This window comes from Crinia signifera, chromosome 8, assembly GCF_055691185.1.
Source record: "Crinia signifera chromosome 8, ASM5569118v1, whole genome shotgun sequence".
In the NCBI taxonomy this organism is placed as follows: Eukaryota; Metazoa; Chordata; class Amphibia; order Anura; family Myobatrachidae; genus Crinia; species Crinia signifera.
Genome location: NC_139224.1, coordinates 64,233,616 through 64,260,561, shown reverse-complemented (window position 1 = coordinate 64,260,561; position 26,946 = coordinate 64,233,616). Strand labels below are relative to the sequence as shown.

General features: G+C 44.0%; 1 protein-coding gene across 5 annotated transcripts in view; it reads right to left on the bottom strand.

Annotated features, from left to right (window-relative positions):
- The window catches only part of LOC146026166 (activating transcription factor 7-interacting protein 1-like), an 85,948-nt gene that overhangs the window by 53,865 nt on the left and 5,137 nt on the right, over positions 1–26,946 (bottom strand). Inside the window, exon 1 of one of the 5 annotated variants that reach the window (XM_083156589.1) lies at positions 2,696–2,879. The exons of the other annotated variants lie outside the window; for them this stretch is intronic. The gene's annotated coding sequence lies outside the window, so the exon portion shown is untranslated. Of the gene's footprint in view, positions 1–2,695; positions 2,880–26,946 lie in introns of those variants that run through there. 5 annotated transcript variants of the gene reach the window in all.

The window sequence follows — 26,946 nt, the reverse complement described above, 5'->3', positions numbered from 1 at the left end:
GTTGGATTTACGGTGCAGGTCTCCCGACAGTAACCAGAAGGCCACCATCCTGACCACTGGAATGCTAAATGCATCCCGCTTTAAACCTAATCAAATCGTAGTGTTCCTGCTAGGCTGTTTTAGCGGGGCGCTGCGCCCTGCCCTATTTTTAAAGTGAAAAATGCGCCCTGCCCCTCTGGCAGTGCCCCGCTAAACCAGCCTGCCTTTGTCCCCGCTGTTTTGACCGGGGAAGCCCGGCGCCGCTGTACATAGCGATGCCCGGCACTTCCCCGGCAGTGTACAGCCTTCCGGGTGGCCGGGTCCGCCCCCTGTGCATGACGCCGCCGGCCGCGCCCACCCCTTTGAGTGACGCCGCCGGCTGTGCCCACTCCTCTGCGTGATTCCGCCGGCCGGGCACGCCCCTTTTCGTCACGACGCGGCCCGGGCTCGCCCCTTTTGTGACGTTGGCGGCCCGGGCACGCCCAAAATAGTGACGTCGGCGTGCCAGTCCGACCCCCCCGCCCTGCCCTAGTTCCTAGAAGGAACACTAAATCGTTAGACAATTCAGTATCATATAGAAAAATCCTTATTAGCATCTCGAGTTACTATATAGCGCATACATAAATAACAGCTCTTTCCAGAGAATAATTGACCATTCACATCAGTCCCTGCCCTAATAAAGCTTAGGGTCTATATTTCATACCACCTGTACATACGTACCTACTAGGGCTCATTTTTGTATACACACACACACACTCTATAAAACAGCGGCACTCGGAGACTGCGTTGCTGGTGCAAATATATATATATTTTTTTAATGGGTTTAATCTCATTACTGGGTGCAAAAGATGAAACCTACTTTTTGGGTGTACACAGCCTCCTTTGTCAAGGTGCCAAATTTTTTTCACCTTGACAAAGGGGGCTGCGTACCCCCGAAATCAGCTGTTTGCGGTAACTGCTGTTATTGAAGCCCGCTGAGTGCCAGACCACAGATTTTCTATATGCAGTTTTCTTCTGGGCACCACAGCAATTGCATTGTGTTGTGGGAGTGCCAAACCCCCAAGGACACACACACACACACATATATATATAGCAGGTCGGTACTCTGGCTGGTGTCCACATGGACCGTGGTGCCTTCCACAAGATAAATGGATAACTGCTGAACAAAGGAGGCGGCACTCATGGATTAAGAAAACGGTAAACTTGTATTAAAAATACATGACAAAAAAGTGTCACAAAGACACCTTTGTGACACGTTTTTTGTCATGTATTTTTAATACAAGTTTACCGTTTTCTAAATCCGTGACTGCCGCCTCCTTTGTCCAGCAGTAAGTAAGTAAGTGTATATATATATATATATATATATATATATATATATATATATATATATATATATATATATATATATATATATATATATATATATATACACACATATACATATACACATACATACACACACACACACACACATACATACATACATATATATATATACACACATACATACATACATACATATACACACACACACCCTACAGCATTAACCCTTTGAGTACCAACATCTCTTGTGCAAGATGTTCAAATTGACTGCTTAAAATTTGATTCAAAATCAGGGCAGCCGAGAGGGAGGGGGAGCGGGTACTAATTACCCGGGCCACGGCTTGCTGGAGGGGCCCGGCAGGGGCCCTGGTCCGACCACTCCCGGACAGCAACAGCAGCACACACTTCTACAGCATGAGCTGTGCTGACAGCAGGCTCAGCATGAGTGTCTCACTGACAGCGTGAGAGCTCATGCTGAGCCTTCTGTCAGCACAGCACATGCTGTAGGTGTGTGCTGCTGCTGAGTTTAGAGTTTTTAGCGTTTTCTTGGGGGTGTGGCCACACCTCCCACACTTAGACCACACCCCCAAATTTTACCGGGGCCCGGCATTCCTCTCGGCTGCCCTGTTCAAAATAACACATTTTTGTGTGTAAAAATAGATATTTCCCATATAAGGTAAACCTTACAGGTCATTATGATGAATAAAAATGTTCGCTTGCCAATTTTCACTCCTATTTTGACAAATTCACTTCGCACTAAAAGTGTTAACACAGGGGTGATTTATTTAGAGGTGGACACAGAGAAAAGCAAAGGGCACAATGGCCTAATGCATGCAGCAGAGCTAAACTATGCATTTATCGTGATAGGTAGCGATTTGAAATGCATAAAGTGCACAGATACCAGTGCCCATTTTGCCCCTGCCATATATGCATGTGCAATATCCCAAGCTGTGGTTGGCCCATTGGAGGAATTGCACCACAGCAGGTGGAAATCTGAAGATTCACACAGACTATGGCATTACTAATTCAGAAAATAAATTAAAAAAAGACACATCTGTTACTGCATCCGCCTCTGAATCACCCTCACAAAATGCGCAACAATTTTAAAAGATTAAAATCCTATAAAGTGGTTTCAAAGCATGTGCGTGCTAAATGAGTACTAGATGTCAAATATACAGTTTAAAAAAATTCAGTTATAAAAAGTCCCATGTGTGTGGTTCCTTTGGCACTCTGTGATGCAGTTTGCCACTCCCCCATCTATATCACCTATCCTGTGTGTTCAAACACCAACCAAACAGCTTGTGAGAATTGTGTCATAAGTTTTAGCAGTAACAGCTCAAAGAACATACTTATAAATGGATACATAAAAAAGGGCAAAACAAACATCTCTTACCTCGCAAAACAATGCCTGCGTGGCAATCTTCCCCTTTCGAACACACAGCGACACCAAAAACATTAAATACAAGTTACTATATAATTTGCTTTAAAAAAAAAAAAAAAGCCAACATGTGCTTTTAGGGAATACTAGTAATTCAAAACAATTTAAGCACACATTTTTGTAAAAAAAAAGCGTCATAAAGAACAGAAATAAAAGAATAAAAGCTGCACAGTTGTAGTTAGTAAGGTCTAAACTCTTTGTACTGCTTTCTGTGCTTGCCAACTAAGAGTACTGCAGCAAATGTGTGTTCAGTAAAGGCACCTCCCCCCATCACACAGCAGCAGCAACAGACAAAACTAATCATTCACAGATAAAAAACAGGCCACTATAATAACAGCAGGCAGCATTGCTCCTTTATGGGCCCAAATGCAGACTAAAAAGGATGAGAAACAACCTTTCAGCTGCTAATATCAATTAATAAAAGAGAACATTCAGTGTTCCAGGCACAAGACCTGTGTTACATGCAACCAAGTTAAAGCTGCAGTTAAAAAGATATCTAGCACCGATAAGCAATACATGAAAGCAGGCAGGACTTCTAGAAGTAAACAGTCGCATAACATTGCTGGCTAAAAGCCTTTTCTTTTGCTTCCTTTTACTATTAAATATGAGCTCTACCCTTGAATAAAATAATTTAAAAAAATCAGAAATACTGTATTACAGTGAGGAAGATAATTTTTTACCCCCTGTATAGTAACAAGTCTGTTCGCAAAATAAACAGGTTTTATAAAATGAAAAACAAAAAATTGTATTAGGATTACCAATGGATCATAATAAATAAAAACAGGAATCACTTTTTTTTTCATTTAATCATCAGCACAATGGTGCAAAAAACCCCATTCGGATACTTGGGCAAACACGGCTTTTGATTGGTGACCGTTTACTGGAATGCATCCTGCTTGCTCTGAACCTTACTCCATTCACTATGACATGTCTGCTGTAGTAGAAGGTGTAGTTACATGGATAGACAGTTGGGCTAACCGTTAACTAGTTTTAATGCCCCCATACACTACAGCGATTTGGGCCAATTTCCGACTAACCAGCTCAAATCGGGTTTTTATGACATCCAATCAGGTACAACTCTGATTCCCTCTCAGCGGCGGGGAACAGGGGTTGCATGCAATTCTGCCTTCTGGGAAGGTCCGGGTGGCTAGTGGGATCGGATGGCCATGCACTGCTGTGATACATAACAATAGTGTATGGCCAGCTTTATGCTAGGTTTGGTAAAGAGACAAAACAAACCCACTGCAGATAATCATGGCCCAGAGCCACCTAATCGGAGGCAGTAGGTATGCCCTGTGCCTTTGTAAACAATTAAACAAAAGAGATGGTTTTTAACAGAAGCAACAATGACCCCTTCATACTGGGGCAGACCTATGCATAAAACCAAATGAATCAGTACCTAGATGTATTTTAATGCAAGTAGTAGACAGAAGGTTGTTGCACATGGAATTCAATGAATAATTGATGGCATGCGGTATTAACGTTTAAGTCCAGGTCAGCGTTAATAAGGTTTTTGGGCAGTTCAGTTTGTTACACAATTTCCATGTCTATGATACTAGTTGAAAAACAGATAAAAATCGGCCTGTTGCAACAGTTCCTAAATGATTTATGGATTTACTGCAAGTATACTTTTTCTCTAGTACACGCTTCAATGTAAAATTAAAAATACTTGAAAAAAAAAAAAAGTAAGGTTTGCAATTAATGCATGCGGAAGCGTGAAAGAAAAATATACAAAAAAAAAAAAACGAAAAACAAGCAAACCTTTGCACAAAGTAACATGCATGCACTTAAAAGCCATAGCAATTTGCACCACTGGGAAGAAAGAAATATTCTGAGCCAATCTATTGCAGCAGGACTCTACTTATTATGACTGAAGATCTGGTGCTTGCTAACAGCAGCCCTTGTGTGTATGAGGTGACTCCACGGAAAAATACAGCTCCACCCTCCAGCATTCCATCCACCCTTCCCCCAATGTTTTTCATTAGCACAAGCTTTTTTTCTGTGCGTGCAGAGAACAGGATGTGAAAACACCCTTGCAGTGCTGTTCCTGCATCAGCTCTAACTGCATGCACGAGGATGCATATCTGCAGCATGAAACTAGCAAGGTTTATTTCAAGGTCACAACAAGGACAGGCCATTATACGCGATAGCCAATTCCTGTTTGAAAAGTCATTCACCTTTATGTATATAATAAAGCTGAGAATTATCCACAATATATTTAAGCAATGGTTTTAAATAATTGGGGGTGGCACAGGAAAAAAAATGGTCAGATTCAGAATAGGGTATCTTGTCATTTAAAAATATTTTTCTTAGGTGGACTTTAGTCTGAACATGCACAAAACATCTATTTATAAGAGGTTTTCCAGTATGATGTTATTTTATTATGCTCAATTATTTAGCACATACAAGATTTAAATGAAAAAATACCGTATTAAAAAGCAAAAATTAAAAAAAAACTTATTCCACAAGCACTTAAAAAAAAGTGCTCGACACAAATACCTACAATACAGTAACTGCAGGATCAGTATAGATAAACAGATTGGAATACACAGTATCAGTGGTTTCCACATTTCTTCAAGTCACGGCACCCTAGAGCAGCGGCCCTCAAACTATTTTGCTCTGGGAACCCATCACACAATAAACATAATAGTTACAGGACCCCAGCAAGTGACTGCAGAAGGCAATCTCATCACATGTGTAGTCAGCAGACAGCACAATCATGGCAGCATTGTGTTGGCACAAAATTATGACCATTCAAGATTTTTCAAGTCAGCAATATGGAGTCGCATCCCCACGCGGAGAAGGTCGGGAACCACTTTGGGGTCAGGATCCACAGTTTGAGAACCGCTGCCCTAAAATAGAGTATCAGAAATGTATTTGTGGCACCCCTAGGACAATAGTTTCTGACTATAGAAAAAAAATATTCAATCAAATAAACTGTGTCTATATGTAATCCTTATGTTAATTTAGGTGGTGACAGGAGTTGCTTCTGCTTGTCCACATATTTTATGAATGGAAGTCATAAGTACTGGTTTTGACTAGGACATAGACCATAAATAATTTTAATTGGTCCTGGACCACCAACCCCTGCATGTGCTCCGCAGCACCCCAGGGTGCCACGGCACAGTTTGGGAACCACTGCTTTAGATGCTGCAGCTCACAACCAGGTTTTCAGTATGACTGCAGCTTAATAGAAAAAAAAAAAAGGGGGGGGGGGGGGCACTTATTACTACCCATAAACTAGATAGCGGTCAACTGCCATTACCTTTAATCACAATTACATATGTGCAATAATGTACCCTTCCGTATAACCTAGTACCAAGCCCGCTCTATCTCCCCACTGCTACATGTCTTGGCCACCCCTGCCATGCTTACTTTCTGCCTTCAGGCCTCGTTGCATACATAACACCTTGTGTCACCGGTCTCTCCCTCCCACTATTTTGTAAGCTCCTTGGAGCAGTGCTCTGTTCCTGCCTTTTCTCGCAGCCTTCCTCTCTCACACTTCAGTTACAGCTGCTAAGCAACAATCTATACCCGCATCTCTTCTCACTCAATTTCTCAGCTCTTCCAATGGCAACCTGCCCCTAGTGGCAAGTGGAAAATGTCTTTACTTCCACAGATCTCCGCTGTAAGGTGTACTTAGAAGTGTTGGGCTAATTGCTACCTGGGTAGTTTTAGTTTTTGAGTACTGTTATGTTAAGTTCTGTGCCCCTGTATTGTTCTAATATGTGCCAAATCTATGGCACGTCAAACCACTTGTGGCACCTAATAAATAAAACTTAATAATGCAGCATCAAAGCACATTTGGTTGCCATGTAGCTCAAATCAATCACTCCATTAAGAAATGCAGTTGACTTATCCTTAAGTGAGGAGCTTTTCACTTGTTGAGAACCCAGTATTTGTGGGTCACTAGTGCCACATTCTTGAGCCAATGGTCTAGCCACTTAAAACTACACTCTATGCAACCTGCTAAGGGGATGCTGTCACTAGGTCGATCGTGTCTAGGTTAACAGTCAAAAGGTCGACCACTATTGTTCCACAGTCAAAAGGTTGACACATGAAAAGGTCTTGACATGCATTGGGTCAACATGTTCAAAAGGTCGACCCAATCAAAAGATTGAAATGGAAAAGATCAACACGAAAAAAGTAGACATGAGTTTTATTGATTGATTTTATTCATTTAAAAAAAAAAACTTGTTCGTACTTTACCATCCCAGTGGACATGAAGGGGGAATATAATACTATGCCAAGTACAGAGAGTCACCATGCCAGAAGCATAGCAAGCTATGAAACATAGAAAAACTGAACTCATACAAATAGCAGTTAAGGTTACAAAACTCCCTACTGTAGAAGCTTGTTCCTCAGGAAGGGGCGGGCAGGAATATGCAGTAAGTGGCAAATAGAGCTAGTAGCCACAAATTCATAGCTCCCATCACTTTAGATGGGAGCCCAAAAAGCACTGAGCCCCCACCCTACCCACCCAATTTTCATATATAAAAGATAACTTTTAAAAAGGCATATTTTATAGGATAGAGATTTTCATACAATACACAAAGCATTGTTTTATTAACTGGCAATTTAAACACTTTGGTCTGTAAAGTTGGTTGATAAAAAAGCAATACCAGCAGGTAGGGTGCAGGATGGGTTCCCGACAGTCGGGATCCCGACAGTCATTTACCCGATGTCGGCATCCCGACAGTCAAAACGCCGGCAGCCGGGTGACTGACGGCCACCCGCTATTTTCCCTCGTGGGGGGCGTAGCGAGCCACCGTGCCCGCAGCGTGGCGAGCCCGCAAGGGGCTTTTTTGCACTCGCCATGCTGTCTGACTCCGGGCAGTCGGGATCCCGACGTCGGGATCCTGAATGTCGGAGTCCCATACCACACCCAGCAGGTAATGCAGAACATTAAACACTGCACATGCAAGGCATCAAGAGACGTTCTCTAGTCAATCCATTCTATTTATGGTTTGTAGTTCATTGCTTTACTGTGTGCAGCTTCCAGTTGGTTCAGCTTCTCTCTCAGAGTAGAACTTCAACTCAAATCTGGGAACTCCGCCATACCAACAGAAATGTACATGTTCAATTGAATACACTGTAAAAGTGTGTACATACAATATGCAGCTAAAGCACAGCTGTGTGCATAGCAACAGCTGTGTGCATAGCAACTCTGATTTTTATGACTTGCAGTAGGTCACCATTTAGATACCTTAATCACAGTGTGCAAACTCAGATAATTAAAGATAATCAGTATGCACACACCCTAAATGTGCATTCCCAGTAAAGGAAGGCTGGATCATTGACACAAAACAGGACACGCAGCATTCATGGGTTAACCAACATACCAGGAGTACTTGAATATAATGTGTGTGCATATGGAAGAATATTCCCTGTTAAATGTGCAGTTAAAGCTCAAAAAGTAACCTACAGTACATGCTCATAAAAGATACATGGGAGCAGATACAGGGCGGTATTCAATGTTTCCCGTAAGCACATGTATTTGCGATACGTGTTAGTTTTCATTATTCGCATAGCCAAACAATATTGCATAGAATAATTTTCCCGCTATTGAAAGTTTTGAAGACGCGTAAGGCCTCTTTGCTGAAAAACACCAATGAGGCAATGAGTGGGAGTTTCTTTATCGCTTTCCTGCCATCACCCAAAGCTATATATGGTCATGTTGCGCAGGGTTTGGTGTCATTTTAGACAAGTGCGTAGCGGTTTCATTTTGGAAGTGAGACTCGCCAAATGCTGTGATCTCCCTGAAGTCTCAGAATAGGAGTGAATACTCTGAGGGATGAACTGAATCATGGGATAAAAAAAAAAAAAAAAAAAAATCACATGATGCAACACAGCATCATGGGTACATATTAATAAAACGTCAAAATAATCCAAAAAAAAAAATAACCATGAGTTTCAGACTAGCAAGAAGGATTTACTTATTAAAAAAAAAATTAGATCAATGTATTGATTAAAAATGCTAAAAAAGCTCATGTTATTACAATTGAACTATGATTGCGCAAGAAAAAAGTATCGAAAATAAAATGCGAAAATCTACGCGTTACGATTAAAAAAACCAGCAAAAAAAAAAAAAAAAAGAAACATAGAATAGGTGACAATTTAAGCCACACGAAAACTAGTAAAACGTTTTTCGATTCGAAGGTAAGGGGGCATAAAACCGTGAAGCAATCAAAAAAACTCAAATAGAGTGAAATCCTATAGACAGTCCATAAAACACACTTTGAATAGGTGAGAAGATATTGCGTGCACTTTAAAATGACGAAATGTATTCAGTTTTCGATCATAGACTTTAGGGGAAACATTTAATACCGCCCAAGTGTTAAATACATGTCAGATGTAATTGTTCCTGCATTGCATGCATTAGACTTAATGTAGGCATTTTGAACATCTCTCACAGATGTTTGCGCTCAAAATGTTAAGTGGACCTTTTCTAAGGACTTCGCGGAAATGAGGTGTGGGGTAAAGTGGCATCTCATTCTCCGCAGCAACTAATGTACTTTTTAGCTCGGTTGTTCCCCTATCCCTCTCGCTGGTGTCACTAATAATCATTGCATGTTTGTAGAATACCCCTTTCCCACTGACATTTCACACAAACCCAGGATTTTTACCAGTGGAAACTACCTGGGATTTTTTTTTTTTTTAACTTAGCAAAAGGACATGGAGATTTTACCCCGATCCCAAGAAGGGTTTTTTGGTGGGTCGTTCTCTGGTGGGCTACAGCTCTTGTCTGGGATTTTTGACCTAGGAATTTCCAAAAAGCTGACTATTGGTCCCTCCTGCTCTGGCACGCTGATGTCACCATAGGAGACACTGTTTCAAGCCCGGGAACACCCAGATATACAGTACAGTGGAAACCGGGACATTGGAGAGTGAAGTGTGTACCATTGGATACTGGAGGGGATAGCAATTAGACATGAATCAAGCCACTTTTATAGCTGTAGCATCTGGTCCTAGAATTGCTTTGCAAGCAATACACAATTGACACTGGGATCCTCATAACTGGATGCGTGTGGTACATTTTCATACATAGGCAGCAAACCACCACCTCCTCAGAATGACACATTCTTATGATCCCATTTGTATTTTAGCCTAACAACTACACAAGCAGTTTGGTCAATCTGATCAGAGATTGAATTATATAAAGCAGTATCAAGCAGATCAAATAAATCGCTTCCTGCTTTAGCAGACATGCTTAATCCACACACACTTCAAAGTTCAAATGAGCAGAGGAAAAAGAAGATCCACAGGTAGTATTTGCAAGTGGAACAGTGAGGAGTTTAAAAGATCCAGTGCAGTCTCTTTAATGTAGTTCAGATGCAGAGTTATTGCTCCAATTGGACTCCTTGCGGTGCAATGAAGGCTTGGCAGAAATTAGATAAGGTGTCCATGGACTTTGCTTCCATGTGTACATGCTAAAGCAGTGACCGGACAACCCCATCACTCCACAATGGACGCAAATACTTGGGGAATTAGGCTCCACTCTCCGGGGTGGAGGGCATGGCGACTGAGAAAGTCCACCTCCCCCGGGATAAAGATGGCTGACCGCGCCATCACATGCATCTCTGCCCAAGACAGGATCTTGGAAGCGTCTCTCATGCATGACTTGCTCTTCGTGCTGCCCTGGCGGTTGACATATGCCACTGTTGTCGCATTGTCGGACTGCACCTGAACCGTTGACCTTGAAGGAGAGATTGAGCCTGCAGGATCGTGTAGTACACAGCTCTCAACTCCAGGACATTGATGTGGAGCTTTGACTCCCACAATGTCAATCGGCCCTAAAAAGAATCTCCACTCCCCATTCCTAACAGACTTGCGTCCATTGTTAGGAGGATCCAATCCTGAATCCGAATATCCTTCCTGCGAGCAGGTTTTGAGCATGTGTCCACCACAGGAGCGATTGTCTGGTCTGATGTGACCGAAATATGGGCCTTATTCTAGTTCACTCTGACAAAATCCTTCTTAGATGGACAAAAACCATGTGCACTGCAGGGGGCAGATGTAAAATGTGCAGAGAGAATTAGATTTGGGTGAGTTATTTTGTTTCTGTGCAGGGTAAATACTGACTGTTTTATTTCTACACTGCAATATAGATCTCACTTTGAAGTAAAACCACCAAATCTAATTCGCTCTGCAAATGTTACATCTGCCCCCCTGCAGTGCACATGGTTTTGTCCATCTAAGAAAGATTTTGTCAGAAAGAGTGAACTAGAATAACCCCCTATGTTCTTGTGCATCAGAAGACACGACCCTGACCACTTGGACAGCAATTCCAGTTGGAATACTCTGGTGTGAAACCGACCAAACTGGATCGCCTCGAAGGTAGGCACAATTTTTCCCAGCAGTTGGATACACTGGTGTATTGATACCGGAGGTTTGGCCAGAATTTCCGACAAGAGACTGAATTGCCCACATCTTCTCCTGAGGAAGAAAAATCTTTTTCTGCTCGGTGTCCAGGATCATTCCTGCGTGACTGGCCCCGCGTGGGTGTAATATTATCCACCCTTGCAGACAGGGCCGGTGCAAGCCCCCCGCCCGCCACAGGCAAACCACCCCCCCGCGCCGCCCCGCCCGGAGGGAAGGGTGCGGACAATACTTACTGCAGCACGGCGGGAGGGTGGGGGTTGCGGCCGATACTGCGGCGGGCGCCCGCACCCCCCCCCCCCCCCGGAGCACTGTACAGCTTCCGGGTGCTGCGAGTCCTCTCCGTCCTCGCTGAAATCCCAGCAGCAGGGAGCAGGCGGCACGCGGGGGGCAAGCGCTGCGGAATCTGTGTGCGCTATATAAGAAACTGTTAATAAATAAATAATAATGGTGTCAATTTAGGGGTGGAAAGATAGATTGGAGTATCATCAGTGTACAGATGATACTCAAAACCAAAGGAGCTGATTAGTTTGCCAAGAGGAGGTATAGGTTAAGTAAAGCAGAGGACCTAAGACTGAGCTCGGAGGTACTCCAACTGATAGAGGTAGGAAAGAGGAGGTAGAATCAGAGAAGAGAACACTGAAAGAGTGATTAGATAGGTAGTAGTGTTCCTTCTAGGAACCTCAAAGGGCAGGGAGCGCTGCTGCATCATGGGGGCCTGCATAAGAGAGGAAGACCGGGCCCTTCGACGTCACTGCTGTGGGCAGTCCCAGACCGCCAACGACACAAAAGGGGCGTGCCCGGGACGCAGTCACAAGTCTCTGCACTGCCAGGGAAGCGTCTGGCATCACCATCTACAGCGGCGCTGGGCTTCCTTGTGCACACCAGCAGGGTCGGAGGCAGGCTCTTTTAGCAGGGTGCTTCTAGAGGGGCAGGGCTCCTCTTGCACTGTAAACATTGGGCAGGGTGCAGCTCCCCGCTAACACTAGGTAGGATGAGAACCAAGAAAGGGCTGTATTCTGAAGATTTAGCGATTTGTTCTCAGACATTAATGCAGTGTCCTTTTCTATATATGCAGTTGTCTGTTTGGTAAAAACAGTAGAAACATTAGACTGATTCTCCTTTGGGGAGAACGGATGTGAATAGCTAATCTCACTGTAGAACATTAACATTTAAAAAAAATAGTATGTTGATCCAGGGATAGGACCTGCAAAACAAAATGATTGGCCCTAAAAACAGTTAGACAAATAGTCCGGATACCGATGCTTATGGGGGAAATACTTTCATATTTTCTGGTTTTCAACTTTTTTTTTCTTAGTTTTAGATTTTTTCATTCTCAAACACCAGTTGAACCAGAGAAAGGCAAAAACCTTGCTAAAGCATAGTAAAAACTGTTTTTAGGGCCAATCGTTTTGTTTTGCAGGCCCTATCCATGGATCGGTATCCGGACTATTTGTCTACAACAAGAAGATAGACAGCCATTAGGTTGACACCATTAGTTCAACAACTCATTAGTTCAACATGCCATTAGGTCGACAGTGAAAAGGTTGACATGTTTTTTTTACTGTTTTTTGAGCCGACATGTGCAGACAGGTGGTATTTCATGCCCTACCATACACTACGGCGTGGAGTTAGATTATAATAGTGTGCCGAGCGCAGCGAGGCACCGTGCCCGAAGCATCGCGAGCGATGCGAGGGGCTGCAGTTCACTTTAAACTGTGTCCATGTTGACATTTGGGTAAAAAAACAGTGAAAAAAAAACATGTTGACCTTTTCACTGTCGACCTAATGGCCTAGTGGGATGCATGCATGATTGTTCGGCGATTAATCGCATTGTTAAACACATGTACTGCCTACGAGAGAGAGAGAGAGAGAGAGAGAGAGAGAGAGAGAGAGAGAGAGAGAGAGAGAGAGAGAGAGAGAGAGAGAGAGAGAGAGAGAGAGAGAGAGAGAGAGAGAGAGAGAGAGAGAGAGAGAGAGAGAGAGATCCTCTGCCATAGATCTGCCGCAGTCACCTCGGATCCGGGCGCCCAACGAACCAGGAGCCGCGGACAGAAAATGAGTGAAGACGCAGAACAGGCAGACAGGGGAGGGACACAGCTGGAAGCTAAGGACCTGGGAGTTAAGAAAGGCTATCGGTCACCAGCACCTGAGAAGGACGCAAGCAAAGGAGCTCCAGCTGAAGCTAAGGAAGGAGCAGTTTTCCCTACCCTGCTGCCGGGCTGAAAGCTCCATAGAGTCTGGTGACTCGTTCCCTTATCTGGTACACAGGCAGCGGAGCCGGGGGACAGATGTTTGTCCTTGCGGGTTGCGGCCTGGGTGGAGTCTCACAGCGACGGTGTGAGACGCAGGATCCACGAGGCAGCATTGGAGACAGGGACGCCGGGTAGAACACAGGCAACGGAGTCAGGGGACAGACGTGTCCGTCCCTGCAGACTGCCCGTGCGACCACTAAAGCCTGCATGTCACCCTCCGGTCTGTGAAGCAGCACCCATGAAGCAACACTGGAAATAGAAATGCCGGAGGCGACCTCTGGTAGGAGCAATTATAGATAGGGGAGCTGCCTTATCTGTGCAGAGAGCCACCGACGAACGGGAAGCCAGTACGGGCTACACACAGCAAGGGAGACGCACGCAGATGGGAGTGTGGCAAGGAGCGGCTAGCTGGACAACAGAGGTGAGAGGAAGGGCACATTACGGAAGGCTTGGTAAATTTGGATAAAAGAGTCGAATTATACTCACCGATAATTCCTTTTTCTTCCTAGAGATCCCATGGCAGCCATACACTGGGATATTCCCTTCCCCCACTAGAGCAGACAGGATTGATTTCTCTTGGGACCGCCCACCTTGGGTATAATAGACCCCTCCTTCACCTCTCCTGTATCTTTTGAGTGTCTCCGTACCATGGTCCCTAGAGAAAACACATCAGAATACAAGGGAGGGTAATCAGTGGCTGCCATGGGATCTCTAGGAAGAAAAAGGAATTATCGTTGAGTATAATAATTCGACTCTTTCTTCTACGATCCCCATGGCAGCCATACACTGGGACATACCCAAGACAATAAACGGGAGGGTAATATGATGCATGAAAATATATTTATCATTAGGAGGTATTAACCGGATACCGCCTCCTGAAGAACATGCTTCCCAAAGTGGGCAAGAGAAACGTCAAGTGCATAATGGTTAACAAAGGTGTGTACTGACGACCAGGTAGCTGCTTTGCAGATTTCGGTCACCAACGCTTTGGCCTTGTTCGCCCATGATGTAGAGACTGCCCGTGTGGAATGTGCCTGTACTATAGGAGGTACTTTCTTGCCTTCCTGCTTGTAAGCTGCCACAATCGTCTCTTATCCATCTGGATATAGTTGGTTTCCCAGGTTCCTTTCCTTTTCTGACTCCATTCGGAATGACAAACAAATGTTTAGTTGATCTAAAGTCCTTACTTCTTTCCAGGTATATGGAGATGACCCGGACCAGATCCAATGTATGCCAGCTTTGTTGTTCCTCATTTTCAGGTTTCGGGTAGAAACTAGGAAGAATAATTTCTTGATTGAGGTGAAATGATGATACCACCTTTGGCACAAATTCAGGAGGTGTCCTTAATACCACTCTGTCCGGGAAGACAACGAGATAAGGTTCCTCTATCCACAGAGCTTGAAGCTCACTTACTTTTCTGGCCGAGGTAACCGCGACCAAGAATACCGTCTTCCAGGTTAAGTATTTTAAAGGACATTCTGTTAAAGGTTCAAAGGGGTGTTTAGCCAGGACCGCTAGCATTAGGTTCAAATCCCATGGTGCCACTAGAGCTTTGACTGGTGGCCGGATCCTCTTCATGGCTCTGTTAAACCTTTTTATCAGTCTTTCCTCTGCCAAAGGTCTATCTAATAGTACCCCTAGGGCCGAGATTTGAGATTTAATAGTGGCTGGAGCCAGACCAATTTGAAAGCCTTCATAGAGAAACTGCATGACTTTATTAGTTTATATGGAAGAAAAGTCACCACTGAAATGACCCCACTCAATAAACTTGATCCATGTCCTGTAATAGGCTAGGAAAGAAATGTTCTTTCTGGCCTTCAACATCATATACATCACTTGGGATGACAAATTATGTCTCCTTAGTATGCTCCGTTCAATCTCCATGCCTTTAGTGATAACTTTGTTGGCTCTGGATGATAAACTGGACCCTGATGTAGCAGGTCCGCTCTATTGGGCAGAGACCAAGGTTCCTGAACTGCCATCTTTAGAACATTGACGAACCAGGGCCTCCTCGGCCAGTAGGGTAGTATTGCTACTACTTCTACTTGATCTTCCCTCAGTTTTTTTAGAACTTTCCCTATCATCGGGAAGGGAGGGAATACGTAGCCCAGCCTGAAGTTCCATCTCACTGAAAGGGAGTCTATAGCTAGAGCTTGCGGATGAACTGACTTTGAGAAAAAGTTGTTCACCTTTCTGTTTACCAAAACTGGCCATCAGGTCTACTTCTGGGGTACCGAATATCTTCTCTATTTGAGAGAAAACTTCTGTGTTCAACTCCCATTCTCCTGGAGATATTACTTCTCGACTCAGAAAATCTGCCAGTGTATTTCTCTTGCCTGGAATGTAAACTGCTGACAAAGATCTTCGATTGTCTTCCGCCCAGCTCAATATCTTCTCTGACATATGCATCAGCTTCACACTTCTTGTGCCTCCCTGATGATTTATATGGGAAACTACAGTCATATTGGCCCTTATTCTGATCGGTGCGGCCGGATCCGATTATGCGGCCAGGACCGTGCGTGCGAAACCCCGCCTTCCATACGGATCGCCAACTCCGTCCATACGCGGTAAGAAGCTGGCCGAACGGACCGCAAGTGTATTTTTCATGGAATACGCCTCCTCCATCTCAGGGAACCTCCCCCATCATTCGATGGTCACAGACCATCGAATGCAGGATCGAGTGCTCCACCAGCTCCCGCAACCTCAGACCACACGGACATTTTTCCGTGCAAAAGCAGGGATCTGGGCGGGCAGCTGACATCCGGCGATGTCATATGTCCGCCCCCTACACGTGCGCCACGGCCGCATTACCATACGTACGCCCAGCGTTTGCATGGGAACGCCCATGAAACGCGGGGCGTATGCATATGGTAATGAGCCCAAATAGCCCTTCACGCCCCTCTCCACCCCCTGTTCGGAGTGTTCACATATCATGCAGGATTTTGCCGTACGCCCCGCTCGCACATGCGCAGAGACGGCTCTGCACATGCGCAGACACAAAACATCGGCGGGCCGAACGCACGCGGATATATCCGCACCGACCAGAATAAGGGCTATTGTCTGACATTATTCTTAGATGTGAATAGCAAATGTCTTCTTTAAGATGACATATGGCCTCCCAAACCGCCTGCAATTCTCTCATGTTTGACGAGTTCTTTGCTTCTTCTCTCCATGTGCCCTGGATGGATTTCCCTTCTATATGGGCGCCCAACCAAACAGGCTGGCATCCGTGGTCAGTATCTGAAATGCTGGGTCCTTTAAACTGGTGTTCTTTTCTTCCAGACCCTGTTGCCACCATTTTAGGTCTTTTTTTACCTCCTGATTTAGCGAGATCAGGTGATGATCGCCATAACCCTTCTTCTGTAACGGAATCCGGAACCACTGTAGTTTCCTCATTCTCCACTGGGCCCAAGGGATGATCTTGATGCAAGACGCCATCATACCTAGAAGCTGGGTGGCCACAATCAGAGGGTACCTCTTCTTTTGTAATAGCATATTTATTAGTTCTTGAATCTTCCTGCATCTTTCTGATGATAGGGAAATTGAAAACAGCCTCGTGTCTATCATAGCACCTAGGAACTGTATCCTTTGTGTCGGAATCATCTGGCTTTTTTCTATGTTTATTATCCAACCTAGAAATTGTAGCAGATCTATCGTCTTCCTCACGTTGTCCTCTGTTTCTACTAGCGATTCTCCTGCAATCAACAGGTTGTCTAAGTAGGGCCAAACTTGAATTTTTTGGCGTCTCAGAGCTGCGATTACTGTAACTAAACACCTTGGTAAAGATTCTCGGAGAAGTTTTCAGCCCAAACGGAAGACAGGTAAATTGAAAATGTTGGTCGGCCACCGAAAACCTTAGGAATTTTCTGTGTTTCTGACTTATCATGTGATAATACGCATCTTTTAAGTCTATTGACGCAAGGTAATCTCCCCTTCTTATACCCATCACAATGGAACTCAGGGTCTCCATCTTGAATTTTATGTTTTATGTATAGATTCAGCTCTCTGAGGTCCAGAATAGTTCTGTATGTCCCATTTTTTTTTTTTTTTACCAGAAACAGGTTCGAATAAAAGCCCTTTCTGTGTTCCTTCTCTGGCACCACTTCTATGGCTTCTGTCTGTAGGAGTTGATCTATCTTCAAAAACAGTGCTTTCCTTTCTTCGGATATCCCTGGTTTCCTTGATTTTACAAATCTGTGATGGAGGGGAGTTTTCTCTAATTCGATGCAGTACCCCCGTCGAATTATGTTTAACACCCAGGTGTCCTTTATTATCTCTTCCCAATTTACCGCAAATCTTATTAGTCTGGCGCCAATCATCTTCTCCTGTAGATAGTCATAATTTTCCTTTCTGGCTCCAATCTTTATCTGGTTGGTATCTGCCACGAAAATTCTGTCGAAATGACTGTCTAGAGGTATTAGGGTTTCCTCTTTTGTAATATGTCTTCCCAGGTCGATACGTCTTCGCATCTCTGTATGCCTGCTTAGTGGAAGTAGGAAAATGTAATCGATTTCTCTTCTCTTGGGGTAAGCGGACAGATTTTCCCCCTGAAATTCTCTGTATCATTGTATCAAGTCTGGATCCAAATAAGAATTTTCCTTCAAAGGGTAAGTTGGTCAGCTTATTTTTAGAATTAGCATCTGCATTCCAAGGTTTTAGCCATAGAGCTCTACGCCCCGTTACCCCTGCTGCCATTGCTTTAGCCGCAAAGGAAACACCATCAAGAGAAGCCTCACATAGAAAGTCGCCTTCTGTATAACGTCTAGATTTCTGAGAAGATACTGCTTCGATACTTTCTCTTCCACATCTGTTCTAAGATTAGAGGTCCACAGTCTAACAGCCCTGGCTACTGACGCCATCGCCACATTAGTTTTCAGGGAGCCTGCGGACGCTGAATGAACCTTACGCAAGGAATTCTCAATTTTTCTGTCCATGGCATCTTTAACTGCCGCAGCATCCTCCACTGGTATAGTGGCCCATTCTTTATTTATCATATCTCTTACAACCTTGTTTACAGGAAAGGTCCTTCCTTTTTTATCCCTGTCTTAATACAGGGGATCCTTAGTCTCAGAGGTGGATGCCGCCTCCTTATAATTCATAGCCTTGTATATGTTTTTTAACATGCTTTCCACCAGCTCCAAATTAAATGACCTGACATCCTCCAGCTCGCCTGACTCCTCTGATGAGCCTTTATCCTCACATTCAAATTCATCTGAGGAATCTTCCTCTGGAGTAAATTCGGCCTGTACTCTAGACCTTTTAACGGACTGACTCTGAGTAAATTCATATTTAGAGACAAAGTTTTGTTTCATCCAGGACATTAACTCTTTAATGACCTCCGTATGTTCTGACTTTTTAGGCACCTTAGATTGTGCCATTTCACATAATTCACACACCGCTTTCTTCTGTGCTGAAGCAAACGTTTGATCACATGTCATGCACACAGATTCTATGAACTTCTTCTTTGCAGTCCTTTTCTTATGCACAGGAGAGACAGGCACACTAAAAAGATAGAGAACTACACTCAATATCTAACTAAAAAATAAACAACTGATGCCCAAAATCAAAGGGCTTACCTCACTGGGGCATCATCTGGCTTCTGGGGAGAAGGCGCTTCCATGGAAGGTAAACAGCAGTAAGTGTAGTACTCCATGCTGCAAACACGTTTGAATGGCACTGAGAACGCCATTCTCCGCCTTTTAACTCCTGCACTACAGCCCTCTGTGTTCAGGATGGCCAAGCGGAACGGAACATACAGCCCGGAGTTGTCAGGGGACTGATTTCCAAGACGCACCTCCGGCGTCTGTGGGCGGAAGTGACGCGTTCCCGGCACTTCCACCCCTTCTGCCTTAGCTTCTGTAGCGTGCAGCCGCGGCTTCCAGCGGGGCTGACGCTGCGGGATGAACTCCAGTCAGTAGGAGTCTGTGTCAGTCGGGCGACGCCAGTTACCACCCCGGTTCCAAGCAAACGGCAAGGTATGTACATGCAGAGAGACGAGTCAGACTGGTCTCCTGCACCATCCTCTCCCCGGGGAGCCACCCCATTCAGCTGTCCATGCTGCCGAGGTAACCCTGCTTTAAACAAATAAAACTGTCCTACTCTGTCTACTCTAAAACGGAGACAGGAAAAAAAGATACAGGAGAGGTGAAGGAGGGGTCTATTATACCCAAGGTGGGCGGTCCCAAGAGAAATCAATCCTGTCTGCTCTAGTGGGGGAAGGGAATATCCCAGTGTATGGCTGCCATGGGGATCGTAGAAGAAAAATGTGGGGGATGACTGATAGCCTTTGATACATGGTCAATACCCCAAATAAAGCCTGCAATATAATTCAGCCTATATTGTGACCCTGTCCTATGAAAACTAAAAGCGTGACAAACAACTATATGGATTCCACCTCAGTGCACTGGATATAACATGCTAAAGTAAAAGGGTAGACAAGCACCCATGCCCAGGCAGATAATACTTACATAGAGAAAATTGAATATTTTTCCTGACATTTAGAAGCCCCTAAGAAAGTTGGTTAAAGAGAAGGGAAGAAGGGGAGAAAAAGAAAAAGGAAAACCAGCGACTAAGGCGCCAGGGAAGAAAGCTAAAGTAGATCAACCCATACCAGGGATATCTATGAGTCAAAAGGCACCTCGGGTCTCATCTAGCAATTTAAATACATCTTCATCCAATAAGTCTGTTACTGCCTACTAATACGGATAAATCCCAGGGCCTCTCCAATCTATTGGCAGACTCCGGGGTGGATATGGACTCTGGGGCCCCTCTTACGGTTAAAACCCTATGCCAGGCCTTGACAGTGTTTAAAACGGAGTTCACTCATGACCTTACCGACATGATAGGTGAAGTTAAGACAGAGGTTAACGACTTAGAACGCCAAGAAGATCAACTGGAGGGAAAGTTGGAAGAACTTATTAAATGTCAAGATAAATTAAAAAAGGGCTCAGGAAAACAAGCGACAAGAGCAGTATTAGCGACTAAGGTGACATATGGAAGATCGTTCTAGTAGGAACAATATAAAGATCAGAGGTATTCCAGACTGTCTATAATTCAGAGAATGAGGGCTATGTTATGTCTCTCTTTCGTAAGATCCTACCTAAAGTAGAGGATAAAGAATTTCTCCTGGACAGAATACTCCATTTACCTAAACCCAAAAGTGTTTCAGGATACAATAACACAGGTTCACTTTACTACAAAAGAGAGACTACTTCAAGTAGTCCGAAATATAGGTACATCAGACATCTTAGGTGGATTACAATTATTCCCCGATTTTTCGGCAGCTACGGTTGCTAAAAGGAGGCAGCTGGCCCCGGTAACTGCATTCTTACGAGACCAGGAGATTCGCTATAAGTGGGGATTCCCAGTTAAGCTAATCATATCCTACGAGAGCGCAACATACGTAATTTCTGACTTAGCAGCAGGTACCAAACTACTGGCTGAATGGGACATTCCGGTCCACACTCCAAATATTGGGAGGAAAATATCCCCGTAACGAGGGGAGAGATAGAGAAATAGTCAAGAGGGCCTTGCAGAACAGTTCAATCAAAACTAATAGAGGACTCCATGAACTGGTTCTTGGCAACTCCATACAAGATCAGACCAAATATGTCCAAAGAGGAGATAAGTGCGTTACAAACACTGGAGAAGGACAGGTCCATAATCATCCGCCCTGCGGATAAGGGCAGGGCGACGGTGGTTATGAATATAGAAGATTACATGACCCTGTATTAGATGCAGCTAAAACTGCAAAATTATTTCCTGAAAAAGTGGTGCAGATTCTAAAGGTCCAGCATCCTGTGGTCCCAGTTTTGTATACATTACCAAAACTTCATAAAAATCCTGTTAATCTGTCCCATTATTTTGGCCCAGGGTTCTCTTCTGCAACCAGTATCTCAATTACCGTTTCTCCCCTTGGAGAAAACCTTCCTCAAAGACATCAACACCTTTCTTCTTAAATTGAAAGAGATTGGGACCATCCCTACTGGTGCTTTATTGTGCTGCCTTGATTTATGCAGTCTGTATACATTAATCCCGCATGAAGGGGGTTTAAGATCGATGAAAGATTTTTTGTTGAAACATCTTAACCCAGCTACATTTGATCACAACCGTTTTTTTTTAACTATTAGAGATGACCTTGTGTCAAATTTTTCTTTGTTTGATGGGGCCTACTACATTCAGCGCAGAGGGTGTGTAATGGGGTATTCTGTTGCCCCTCCTACGCAAATGTATATATGTTTGCTCAGGAACAGGACCTTTTCTTCAATAACCAGGACATCTGTGGACATGTCATGTTGTACCTTCAGTACATAGAGGACTTGTTCCTCATCTGGACTGGTGGGGAGAAGAGGTTCCTGGACATGATGCGGGACATATATCAAGAGTCCCTTCATCAAGTTTTCTTTTGAATATAGTGAATTTAAAGCCATTTTCCTTGATGTGTCCATTGAGATACATGAGGGCGTTATTTCAACAAATTTTTCAAAAAGCACGGATAGAAAAACCCTCCTCCGGGCATCAAGCCACCACCACCCTTCCCTTAAACGGAGGTTACCCCTCTCACAGATGTGGAGGGTGGCACGACTAACCAGTGATAGAGAGAGACCAGGAGAATTAGATAAAATGGTAGAGAGGTTCCTGGCTAGGGGGTATCAACGAGAGTTGCTTCTATCACAGAGAAAACAGGCGATTTATATGGACCCTGACTCTTTGGTGTCCTAAAAGAAACAAGGAGATAAAAGGATTCCATTGGGTCCATGAATTTTCTTTATCTAGCCCGATTGTACAGCGGGCCTCTAAGGCATTATGGCCCATCATCAAAACAGATAATGAGATGATTGGCCTTAAAGATCATAGACCACTATTGGCTTAAACCCAGGGAAGAAATCTAAGTCATCGTTTGGTCCATGCAGATATTTCTGACTACTCACAGGTAGTACCGCTAGCTATCTATATATCTCGATCTCTCATTATATATATATATATATATATATATATATATATATATATATATATATATATATATATATATATATATATATATATATATATATATATACACACACACACATACATACATATACACACACACATACATACATACATACATACATACACACATACATACATATATATCTATCCCCCAGGTTGCTATAGCTGTGGTATATGCACAACTTGTAAATATATGATCAAATGTAAAGAAATTCAACATCCTCATTGTGCCAAAAAGTATGAGTTTAGATCTGTCCTTACGTGTTCATCAAAATATGTGGTTTATGCAATTATCTGCCCCTGTGGCCTCTGGCACATGGGACAAACCACAAGTAAGTTCAAGGAGAGGATGGCAGCCCATCGGTCCTCCATAGATCTCACTTTGAAAGGCAAAGACGTGGTCCAACTGGTTCCACGTCATTTCAAACTGCTGGTTCATCCATTGTCATCTCTTAAATATTTTATGATTGAACAGGTCCCATTAAGCGCACGTGGAGATAGGGCCAAAAATTATTAATTAAGGAGACAATGGATTTTGAGGTTGGGGACCACCAGGCCAGGTGGCCTCAACGACAAAATCAACTAGAATAGTTTGTCTTACAGCTGTTGTGGGGGGGCTTTCTCTAGGTTCGCTATGTCAACACCTGTGATATATATGACGTACTTGCCTTTTTCTGTAGAGATTAGGAAATGTAATATTTTTTACTATTGTTTATGGTAATTTTTTTTAGTTTTTTTTGTTTCCTTGTTTTGGATGTCTGCATGATTTGATAGATGTCATTTGTTTCTATGTATATAGTTTATTATATGGGGATTGACTATTGCACTGTGTTCCACCAATGTCCATGTGTATTGATTTTTCAGTATTCCCTGTCCAAAAGCAGCGGCAGCGGGTAGAGGCAGTAACATCTGGCCTGGAGGACACATTTCCTGCCTGTTGGAAAGCAAGGGATGCGTTCCAGACATAGCTCCCGGCGCTCTACAGGAGGTAGAGTGACGCGCTTCCAGTGCGCGGACGGACGGCTCCCGATGCCGGGCGACAGGGCAGGTGAGTAATCAATGTGCTTATTTAATGTGCGGTTGGGGGCGGGTTATCTTGTTTGACTAAACTTTATTTGTTGGGGCTATCATCCTGATCAATACACTTGATATTGCAAAGATTTGAAAGTTCGTGTGCCTCTGTTATTGGAGAGATATGGTTTACATTTTGGAGTGCACAGACCAAGCTGGATTGAATATAATTGGAGTGTCGGCATAAATGAATGAAAGATAGATAGATATATCTCTCTCTATCTATCTATATATATATATATATTTCTAGAAGAATAGACAAGAGCGCTCCATAGTGCAATAAATCAAAGTATTTATTTCTTAAAAATTGACTTTCTCCGTACAGATAGATAAAATCACGTACCACACTGGGCGGTCTTAGCCACCGCAGGAATAACAGCATGAAAATCAGTCGGAGCGGTTACACTCTCACGTTTATGGAAGTCCAGCTCCCAGACGCTTCAGAAGGAAAGGTGGACAGACTGCAACGCCAGGCCACGGCGACCAGATTTTCCTGTCTGGCCTGCCACCTGCTGAGGAGATAGTATAGCAAGCAGCGGCAGTGTGTTCCAGCTCCTGCCTAAGCCACCTCCTCTCCACTCAGCATAGAGAATACAACAAAGATCCACGGTAGAGCAGAACATCGCTGCGGGATATTGCGGTTTCCAGCATCATTGCAGCCGGGGAGGAGACTGTGGTCCGGGGGCAGCTGCTGAGTGACACCGCGCGCGCTCTTCCGGCTCTGGTGATGTCCACAGTAATGTGTGGTGCTGCCGAGTCCCGATACGTCAGTCTCAGTATATGAGTGTCATCAGCGCCAGCAGCAGAGGGGGACATGTAGAGGCATCGGAACAGGGGCAGCTCAGCTCCATCCCCTAAAGATGACAGAGTGGCAACACTGTGCACTGTGTGCAGGAGGAGTGATGTGCGGTTAGGTGAAAGACCACATATCATCACATCATTCGCTCCATGTTGTGCGGGCCCCAGGTCCATTTGTATAATGTATAGCGCCCTCTCCCCCTGTGGCTGTAATAATGCTGCTGGGGTATCCTAGGCTCCCTCTGCCCCATCATAGCGAGGACACCCCTGGGACCCCGGCCTCCTCCTTCAATGGTGCTGCCACCAAACCTGCTTATGAACCCCACAAGGCAGGGACCCATCCAGTATATAGAACAGACAAATTGTGACCCAGCAACAGGTGAGTTGGAAGGGAAGGGGTTAAAGGGGCAGTTCATAAATAGAAGGGGAGTTATGAAGGGGGTATCATTATGGGGGGGGGGGGGTGTGAAGGGTTTAATGTTTCTATGGGAGGTAATGGTTTTATAGTGAGGGAGGTAATTATTGGGTCAATGATCAAATAAAATCACTTGATATGTGAGAGGAGATCCCACAGGTAATCCTGACTGGTTACTTAAGTATATTTACCTTCACCCCGCCCCCCCCCCCCCAACCCTAATCCTCCCTTGCTTTCCTCAGCCTAACCCTACCAAATTGTGCCACTGTAGCCTTGCCCCTACTGTGCAATGCCTGAAATACTGCCATTGTACGGGGGCATGGCCACAAGGACATGATCGTCTGTGCTAATGTTTTATGCCCAATATCTACCACCCCATCTCTGTGCCCAGCATCGGTTCCCAGTGGTGATGCAATGTGAATCAGGGGCACTATGGGGGGATATTCTGGTTAATTCACAAGGCAGCAGATTTGCAGCCTTGCAAGTCCACCGATGCCGAATGCCGGTAGGCCCAACCCCATCGCACGCTGCGTATGGTCACAGAGGCTGCAAATGGATTAATTTAACATGAACATCCATTTGCAGGCTGCAGGGGAACACCCACATCAGTCGATGGTCACCGACTATCGAATGATGTGGAAGGTCCACGCATATCTAAGGCCATTTTTGTTATTGCATAATTGTTATATGCATGTCCTGTTTAATACTGCGTTCAAGTACACTTTGTACAAGCTTTCAGTCACTTTAATATTGTGGGCGATTTACCTGGTCTGGCTCCTAAACTTTTTCCGGACTCATAGATTTTAGAAAAATTTGTCAAGCCCTGATCTAGAGTATATTGTTTATTCTAGCACCCGCGATATTTGAAAACCCATGCAGTTCATCTTCCCTGCCTGGGGTGTCACTGTCTGCTGTGGTTGTTTCTAGCACAGGTCTGGTTTGCATATCAGTGCTGATATACAGACCACACTGTGCTAGAAGCACTAAAGCAGACAGTCACACCCCAGGCAGGGAAGAGGAACTGCATCGGTTTTCAAAGATGGCGGGTGCTAGAATGAACACTAAGAGGATAGAATTAAAGAACTAGAAATACAAAATCAGAGAAACACAACTAGGGCATTGAGAAAAGATTTATTAGAGACTAGAGGTCAACTTCAAAAACATCTACTGGTAAAAGCGCAGGCCATGGTAAATAAGACAAGTCAGAAATTTTATTTAATGGGATATAAAGTAGGGCGAATGTTAGCCCGCAGACTTAGGACACAACAAGCCAGACATAGAATCAACCATATTAATACATCCAAAAATATAAAAATAATGGATCCAGCTAAGATAGCCCAACAGTTTGCTACATTTTATTCACAATTGTATAATTTAGCATTAGATCCAGCAGTTTTTAATACCATCCACGCAAATAATAGTCTTTTTTAGCTAACTTTAATCTCCCATCCGTACCTGCAGACCAATTATCAAAGCTAAATTTGCCTTGGACATTAGCTGAAGTAAAGGGATTGGTAAAATCTCTCCCAAAAGGGAATGCCCCAGGACCAGACTGATTTAGTAATGATTTGTATTTAGTGTTTGAGGATTTGCTAACCGCAAAGCTACTTGAGCTTTATGGAACGGTCTCGGATCAGGGTGTATTCCCCACTGAAATGTTGGAATCTCAAATTGTGATACTCCATAAAGAAGGGAAAGACCCAACATCTTGTAATAATTATAGACCAATAGCGCTCCTGAATGGAGATAGGAAGATATACGCTAAATTAATAGCGTCAGTTATCCCCACTACTGCCAGGACTGATCCATCCAGATAAAGTGGGGTTTGTATTGGGCAGACAGGCCTCAGACAACACCAGAGTATTCAACGTGTTGGACAGTAGGGAGACATTGGGAACCGAACTTTTGTTGCTTTCTCTGTACGCAGATAAAGCATTTTATAGATTAAATTGGTCATATATGCAGGCAGTATTGGAAAAATGTGGTTTAGCAGAACGTATCTTGACATCCATTATGGCCCTATATTGTGCCCCTACGGCAAGGGTTTTCAGTAATGTTTTTTTTTATTTTTTTAAGTATTCTCTATAACGAATGGAACTCGTCAGGGGGGTCCTCTCTCTCCCCTTAATATTTGTTCTATTGAACCCTTAGCCAACAAAATAAGATCAGATCAAGTCTTCCCAGGCCTACAGATAGGACAAAGTGATAATAAGATGTCTTTTTGCCGACGATATATTACTCTATGACAGATCCACATCATTCCTTAGCCAGGCTACATGGGATTTTAGATGAGTACA